The 8,572-nt window shown below is 49.4% G+C and overlaps 1 pseudogene; it reads left to right on the top strand.

Moving 5' to 3' along the window:
- Positions 1–6,770: 6,770 nt before the first annotated feature.
- On the top strand, positions 6,771–8,178 carry LOC125529340 (fructokinase-2-like; annotated as a pseudogene).
- The last annotated feature ends 394 nt before the right edge of the window (positions 8,179–8,572 follow it).

Genomic DNA, 8,572 nt, shown 5'->3' with positions numbered 1-8,572 from the left:
GTCTTTTTTATTTATCTCCGGATCATTTCCGTCATCTTCTCGCTTCTTCTCCTCCCTATCCGCGTGCCAACGCAGGAGCTTTGCTAGTTTAGGGTCCGCGAAATACCGCTGCAGATGAGGAGTGATCGAAAAGTACCACACCACTTTTCGAGGAGCTTTCTTCCTCTTCTTGTATCGAGTGACGCCGCACACCGGACATATGGTAGACTTCGCGTGCTCGTCCCGATAAATGATGCAATTGTTCATGAACACATGGTATTTCACATGCGGTAAATCCAGAGGACACACGATTTTCTTCGCCTCCTCGAAATTGGTCGGTCATTTATTCCCCTTGGGAAGACGTTCGTGCCAGAATGACATGTTCTCGTCGAAGCATGCGTCGGTCATTTCGTGTTTTACCTTCAACTCCAGAGCCATGAGCGTTACTTTCAGGCGGGTATCCTCGGGCCTGCATCCTTCATACAATGGAGTAACCGCGTCTATCTCCAGTTGATCCAGCTTAGCTTTCTCTCGGGCGGCATCTCTTGCGTTATCCGTCTGCTTGAGAAGCAGCTCTTGAATATGAGGGTCCTTCACCCAGCCCATCCATGGTCCATCGTCGTCTGCTCCGGCATCTTCATTTTCCTCATCATCATGTCTGGCATCTTCTACATGATGACTGTGTACAACATCACCGTCGTGATCATGTCCTGGAGATTCTTCGTCTTCTCACCCGCCCTCACCGCGGTGGTTGTCTTGCTGCCCTTCCTCATTTCTTGCCCGGCCCCCATGGACGACTTCATAGTCATCTTCATCACCTTGCCACCGATAGCCATCCACGAAACCACGCAAGAGCAGGTGGTCCCGCACCCGCCCGGAATCCGGGTCCGCAATAAGGCTCTTCAGCTTGCATCTTCGACACGGACATCTTATCTCCATCTCATTTTTTTGAAGCATCTCGGCCTTCGCGGAGCTCAAAAACCTATTCACGATGCCTTCGGTCATCATGCGGACCATGGTCGCCTGCGGGGTAGAGCAAAATGATATTTTAGAACCAAGAAAAAATTTGGCATGACTTTCCCTAAAAATAGGACCAAAAAGAATGCATAGTGCCAAAATTCTCGCTGAAACGGAAATGAATCAACATTCCGGCAAAATATTGGCAACTATCGCATTTCAAATACTGGTACCTGCAAACACAAACATATATGCACCACCACAAACATATGCAACACCACAAACATACATAGATCTAGCTAGGCCATAAAAAGTGCATGTGCACGTTGTTGGAGAGAGAAAAAAGTAGATCTACAACATAAAGAAAGCTTTCCCCTTACTTACCTATCAAAAAAAGGTAATTTAACCACTTAATTTGTATGAATCTATTTTGCAAATGAGGTGAGGAGGAGGAGGAGGCAGCCGAGACAAGCTTGGAGGAGGAGGTGGAGAGAATGAAGTGGGGAAAGTGAGTGTGTAGGTGGTTGTCCAAAATATCTAGCTGGTCCCAGGTTACTAATGGCGCACCACCTACGAATGTGCCATTAGTAACCCTAGTTACTAATGGCGCACCAGCTGGCGGTGCGCCATTAGTAGTTTTGCAAAAAAATGATAGTAGTGGCGCACGTGGTGAGTGGTATGCCATTACTAGTTAAACTAGTAATGGCGCACTGTTCTCTGGTGCGCCATTAGTATTTTTGGAAAAAAATATGTTAGTAGTGGCGCACCATTCGTGTGGTGCGCCATTAGTGTGATAGACACTAATGGCGCACCAGCACATGGTGCGCCACTGCTATATAGTAGTGGTGCACCACATGTCTAGTGCGCCATTAGTGTCCATATTATCTATAGCCCTTTTTCTAGTAGTGGTGATACCGGTGAAGAGGGGAAATATCCGAAAAGTATTTCCGGTGTTTCGCGTTTTTGGACAAAGGAACCGGAGGGGAAAATTACATGTTCGCTATGCTAGGGATGTGTGGCGGGCGAATGGGATGTGTATTCGGATTCGTCTCGTCGTTCTGAGCAACTTTCATGTACAAAGTATTTTCATCCGAGTTACGATTTATTTTATATGATTTTTCGAAGATTTAAACAAATTCATGAATTTCTGAATTTAATTTAATTCGAAATAATAAACAGACAAATTGCTATGGGTACACGGGAGTGTACCCAGCAATGTGTGCATATGTATGACATGTGGGGCCAGGGGCTGGGTTGACCCAGTCAATATTTTGACTAGTCCAAAGTGAACAGTGTATGTGTGGGTCCCAATTGTCATGGACTCATTTTTAATTAACAGGTTCTTGACTAAATATACTTAGCTTAATTAGCAGGGTTTGGGGCTAAACTAATTAGGGCCTACCTAATTAACAGGAGGGTTGGGCCCACGTGCCAGTGGCCCAAATCGGCCTCTAGTGAGGTTGTGCCCGCACGCACGTACTCGTAGAGTACGACGCCGGTGGCCATGGTGCTGGCCGGGGGAAGGCTCGGCACAGGGGGCGCGCAAGCAGGCCCGGGCGGAGGCGGAAGCGGCCGCCAGCGGTGGGGCGCGCGGGGGGGTGGGCAGCGGCGGCCTCCGGCGATGTGGTGCTAGGCTGCCGGAGCAGCAGCGTGCCGCGGTGGGTAGGAGTGAGCGGCGACGGGAGGAGAAGAAGGGCGAGGGTGCGCGGTCTCGGGCGGGGTAGCGCGGTCCGACGCACGTAGCAGGAGGTGGCGGCGGTTGGGGTAGTAAGCGGCAGCAGCAGGTAGTGCGGCCGGCAGCTAGCAGCAGAGACAGAGGGCAACGATGGCGGCACGCAGCGCACGGGACAGCAACAATAGCAGTGGACGAGCAAGGCACGGCCCGGGCAGGTGCTGGTGCGCGCGGGCGCGGGCGGATTCAGCGAGTACGGGATCCGGACGGGGCCACGGCGTGCGGTTGTGGACAGGCACAAGACGAGCTTCGGCCATGGTGGCCTTGGCGGGTGGAGGCGGCTACGGCGACCAATCGACATAGGGGAGATGTGGGTTCCGGAGAGAATCTCACCACGAGCGCGACGGCGAGGTCGGGGCGGCCGGAGGTGGACCGGAGTGGTAGCAATCGACGGCGAGATGGCGGCGACCGACGAAGAAGACCGACGATGGTGCCGCGTACACTGGTTGTTCCACTCGATCCAGATACGTAGTCGAAGGAGATGGTATCGGGGAGGCTACTGGACGTCTTCGCGTGACTAGGGGTGGCCGCGAACCGTGGCATCGAATGACGCATGTGGTCACCACATCGAGCGACCGAGCTCGATGTCGAGCAGACGGGAAGGGGGTGATGAGAAAAGGAGGGGGAATCGGTCGAGGCGGACCTAGGGTTACCAGGGGACATGTTTATAGTGTTGGAGAGGCAACGTGGAGGTGATCCACGGCGAGGGGGCTCAGATGAGCGCCACGGTTCTCCTCTGCCTCCTGTAGCGGGAGGTGGAGGAAAGGCCATGGCTTGGTGGGCTGGGCTGCACTGTGGCAACTAGGGCCTAGTGCAACAGTATTAGTATTTCTTCTTTCCTTTTGTTTCTAGTTTTTCATTTTAGCTCCGGTTTGTAAATTGCTTGACCACCAAATGACTTCTGTAAATTATGCAACCTGTCACATAATCATCATTGCATTATATAGCACTACCACAAAAAGTTTAAGGTCTTTTGAAATGGTTTAAATATTTTTAGAAATCGAAAAGGCCAAGTAATGTGTTGTTGGTCCACTGTTTTAATTTATAGGGGAATTTTTGGATTTTCGAAAGTGTTGGTTTTATTTTTATAACAGCTTTGGTAATTTTTGCAATATTACAAACATTTTATTTTTACTTCCAAAAGAAATAATTTATTTGACTTGCAATTTCAATTTGAATTTGACTTTGAATTCATTAAGTGATAACTTGACTTAGTAAAGCTTGATGACATGGCATCATTAGTGTCGGTTACCGTAGCATGACTATCAGGGTGTTACACCACCCACTTGCCCTGTGAGCCGGATTCGGACATGGCTGGAGAGGTTGGTGGCGGTGGGAAAGATTGAAGTTTGGGCGCTGGAGCTTGAGGATGGGAAACCGGAGAAGGAAGAAGGTGTGGGGTGAAAAGTGGGATCTTTATCCACTTATATAGGTAGTGAATATCAAGTGTCCCCCCTTAAGCCTTGAAACTCGCCTGGTCCCAAGGGGTCGTGCGAATGGCACGGTTGGATTACTCAAACCCGTATTGATGAAGATCCTGCAATAAGTGGACACGATCTCTGCTTGGACAAGACGTGTCATTAGAGGTCGCGCCTCGAAACATGAAGTGGGAGGCTAAAAATGGTTCGAAAGGATAAAGAGGCCAGACGCGGAGTTTCGCCGAAAAAAGTTGTTAGTTGACAAACCTTATTTTGATTAAGTATTTTGCCTTCGTGGTTGAGGGTTGTGACTATTATACAGAGCCGGATACCGCTCTTTTATTCAAAAAATTGCTTTGAAGTACTCGGAGGAGGAACCCGCCTTGCAATGCCGAAGACAATCTGCGCGCCGAACACAACGTCATTGAAGACTGGTTCAGGGGCTACTGAGGGAGTCCTGGATTAAGGGGTCCTCGGGTGTTTGGGCTGTCTGATATGGGCCGGACTGATGGGCTATGAAGATACAAGGTAGAAGGCCTTCCCCCGTGTCCGGATGGGACTCTCCTTTGCGTGGATGGCAAGATTGGCTTCCGGATGTGTAGTCTCCTTCTTCTGTAAACCGACACTGTACAACCCTAGCCCCCCCAATGTCTATGTAAACCAGAGGGTTTAGTCCGTAGAGGCAATCAGAACTCATATAGGCTAGACATCTAGGGTTTAGCCATTACGATCTCGAGGTAGATCAACTATTGTAACCCCCACACTCATCAAATACAATCAAGCAGGATGTGGGGTTTTACCTCCATTAAGAGGGCCCGGACCTGGGTAAACATCATGTCCCCTTTGTCTCCTGTTACCTTTGATCCTCAGACGCACAGTTCGGGACCCCCTACCCGAGATCGGCCGGTTTTGACACCGACAGTGATCGCCACCTCCTCGCATCGCAAACTCCACGAGATACATGTGTCGAGCACATGCTCAAGTCTGTCCATACGGAATTGCCCACCGTCGCGTCACGTGAGATCGCGCGTCTCAAGGTTGGCATCATAACCATTCATTTATGTCCATGCCTCGAAATAGCACCCTTGCAACCTATATGAGCCTAATGCTATATTACAGGATGTAATGGACCAACGGGCTGCTGAAGAGGAGCAAAGGCGGCAGGGGGAGGAGCAAAGGCGGCAGGTTGAGCAGGAGAGCAGAGAGAAGGAACGAGCAGAACTGAACGAAAGGTTCAAGCTGCTCGAGAGTCAACTACAGGTAGAACATTCTCTAAACTAGAGGTAGAACATTCATTATACAGCGACGAACAATGCTCACGTGACTCTACTTTTATAGGCTCTTATGCAATCTCAAGGCGGTGGAAATGATGCCCCTCCTCCCCCTCCTCCTCCGAAACCTTAGCCCGATGGAAATGATGCCCCTCCTCCTCCTCAAGATGTTGTATGAACATGTGAACCATATGTATGAATTTGCGAACTTGTGTGCGATGTGTACTAGTATGAAACATTGGCCTATGTGAACTACTTTAAATTATGCCTATTTGTGTGATGTGTGGCTCGATAAAATTCTAGGAGCTCCCACATTCCTTTGTTATGATAACATTTTCTGCACTGCATTTGTATACAGAAATTGTACTGTAGTTGTTTTCAGTTGCAGGGATCAGATAAGAAAGAGCTTCACAACAGAAGCAATGGGACACATTTCGGAGAGCTACACTCGGAAAAAGAGAGATTGTCGAGCACAGCTCTCGGAAAAGGGGTCATCTGAGCACTCAAACTACCATTGTGCCATTCTTTTCCGAGGACACTCTCGAAAAAGGGATCAGCTGAGTACTTTACTAGTACAGTTGTGCCACACTTTTCCGAGGGTTGTGACGCTCGATAAAAGTTGAACTACCATGTGAGACACACGGGCCCATTGGTCAGTTTCGAAGGGTTTAGTCAATAGTCGTATATCGAGCATTGCCAAGGCTGGCTCTCGGCAAAGACATCGTCATATTATTCTTTTTAAATATTTAGCAAAAAATTAAAAGGTTTACTGATAAATATGACCAGTGGGACCACATGTCAGGTAGGAATGTTTCTGTGACGTGTTTTTACCGAGTGTCGATATTCGGCTCTCGGTATATGTAACAGAAAGTGACGGCGCCGTCAGTTGCGAACGGGCATGCCACGTGGCTTCTCTTTGCCGTGTGGTGCTTGTTCGCCGTGAGCCCATGTCGGAAACGTCAGCTAGTTGCCATGAAGCCAGGTTTGTCGAGTGTTGCTCTCGGTGTCGTTTACTTTGCTGAGTGTTCGTGGTTTGGCTCTTGGCGAAGAGCCTAGCACCCGGCGTATACGAAAATTCCAGTAGTGTTAACATTGGTCGGTCAGTCTAAAGTACATAATTATGTCTACTCAAGAAAAATCCTTCATGAACCGGACAATTACTCATTGTTGCCATGATTGTCTAAATCTTTACATGCAAAAAAAAAAAGAGTTAGCCAAACCCGAACTGATTACTAGCGGATTGTAACGTATTAGGATAAGATTTGATAACAACCGGCCCTTCGGCCAAGCCAACCCCCCGCCCGCAGCCCTTTATAAGGCCGTCGCCTCTCGACTCAACTCGCAGTCCACCCAACAGCGATTCTTCCTTACGGTTCGCTTTCTCGTTTGTAAGTTCCAATCCAATGGCTCGTCGTCTCGTTCGGCGAGATGTTGATCGACTTTGTGCCAAACGTGGCCGGCGTCTCGCTCGCCGAGTCTGGGGGCTTCGTCAAGGCGCCCGGAGGCGCGCCCGCCAACGTCGCTTGTGCCATCTCCAAGCTCGGGGGCTTCTCCGCCTTCGTTGGCAAGGTACGCATTGATCAATCGTTGTCATGATAACATATGATGACTCTCATGTCTTTGCGTTTGTTTGCCATCCGGGCGCGCGTTAGATCCAGTGATTGATAGCAATCGCGCTCTTTGGCTCTTCGACTATTATTATTACTTGCACCTCAGGTCATTGATCACTCCAAATCTAGCACTAATCCAATCTGACACAAGAAGTAGCCGTTTTACAATATCTTTTCAAAGATGGATTATTTTCGCAATCAATGATACAAAAATAAAAGAAAAAAATCCTCATGAATCTTCATGTGAAATCCAACCGTGTAACCGTGTAGAAGTTACATATAACGTAGTTATTTCGCATATGAAATTGTAATCGGATGATGATGTTTATTTTTATTTCAGTTTGGCGACGACGAGTTCGGCCACATGCTGGTGGACATCCTGAAGCAGAACGGCGTGAATGCGGAGGGCTGCCCTTTCGACCAGCACGCACGCACCGCCCTGGCCTTCGTCACCCTCAAGTCCAACGGAGAGCGTGAGTTCATGTTCTACCGCAACCCGTCGGCCGACATGCTCCTCACCGAAGCCGAGCTCAACTTGGACCTCATCCGCCGAGCTCGCATCTTCCACTACGGCTCCATCTCGCTCATCACCGAGCCCTGCCGCTCCGCCCATGTCGCCGCCATGCGTGCCGCCAAGTCGGCCGGCATTCTATGCTCGTACGACCCCAACGTGCGCCTCCCGCTCTGGCCCTCCGACCAGGCTGCCCGCGATGGCATCATGAGCATCTGGAAGGAGGCCGACTTCATCAAGGTGAGCGACGAGGAGGTGGCCTTCCTCACCCAGGGTGACGCCCACGACGAGAAGAACGTCCTCTCCCTCTGGTTCGAGGGCCTAAAGCTGCTTGTCGTCACCGACGGTGAGAAGGGGTGCAGGTACTTCACCAAGGACTTCAAGGGCTCCCTGCCAGGGTACTCTGTTGACACCGTCGACACCACCGGCGCCGGCGATGCCTTTGTTGGATCCCTCCTGATCAACGTCGCAAAGGACGACTCCATCTTCTAAGTAAGCAGAAACTACGTAATTATTAATCAGCTGATTGATGAATTCAATTCCATTATGACTTGTGATTGTTCAGAATGAGGCCAAGCTGAGGGAGGTGCTCCAGTTCTCCAACGCTTGCGGGGCCATCTGCACCACCAAGAAGGGAGCCATCCCGGCGCTGCCCACCACTGCCACCGCCCTCGAGCTCATCAGCAAGGGCACCAACTAGCTCGTCTCGGTGTCGCGCCGTCCGGGTTGAATCTTAGGGGAGTTTAGCTCCGTTTTTATATTATTAGGGATGAGTTAAGTTTAGTTCGTGTGTCAGTCTTATCTTAATAAAACGCAAGCATCTGTGATGATTTTGGTTGCTTCTATTTGGTGGCAATCTTGTGTAATTAAGGAGGCTACTGATTGTTGTACCCTTCACCCAAAACTTTAGGCAAAACCGAAATATTATCAGAACCTTGAATGAACGGACGTACGTGTGTTCGGAAAAAGAAAAATACCGTGCTGCTGGCTTGAGTTTATATGTGATTTTCTCTTTTGATGATGCGCAATTTTATATACTTATCATAAAATCTCGTTCTACTTGCTTGAGTTGTTTTCTATTCAGATGCAACGTT

The sequence above is a fragment of the Triticum urartu genome, chromosome 5A (assembly GCF_056163025.1).
Source record: "Triticum urartu cultivar PI428250 chromosome 5A, HENAU_Tu73, whole genome shotgun sequence".
Taxonomy (NCBI): domain Eukaryota; kingdom Viridiplantae; phylum Streptophyta; class Magnoliopsida; order Poales; family Poaceae; genus Triticum; species Triticum urartu.
This window is presented reverse-complemented; position numbering and strand designations above follow the sequence as displayed.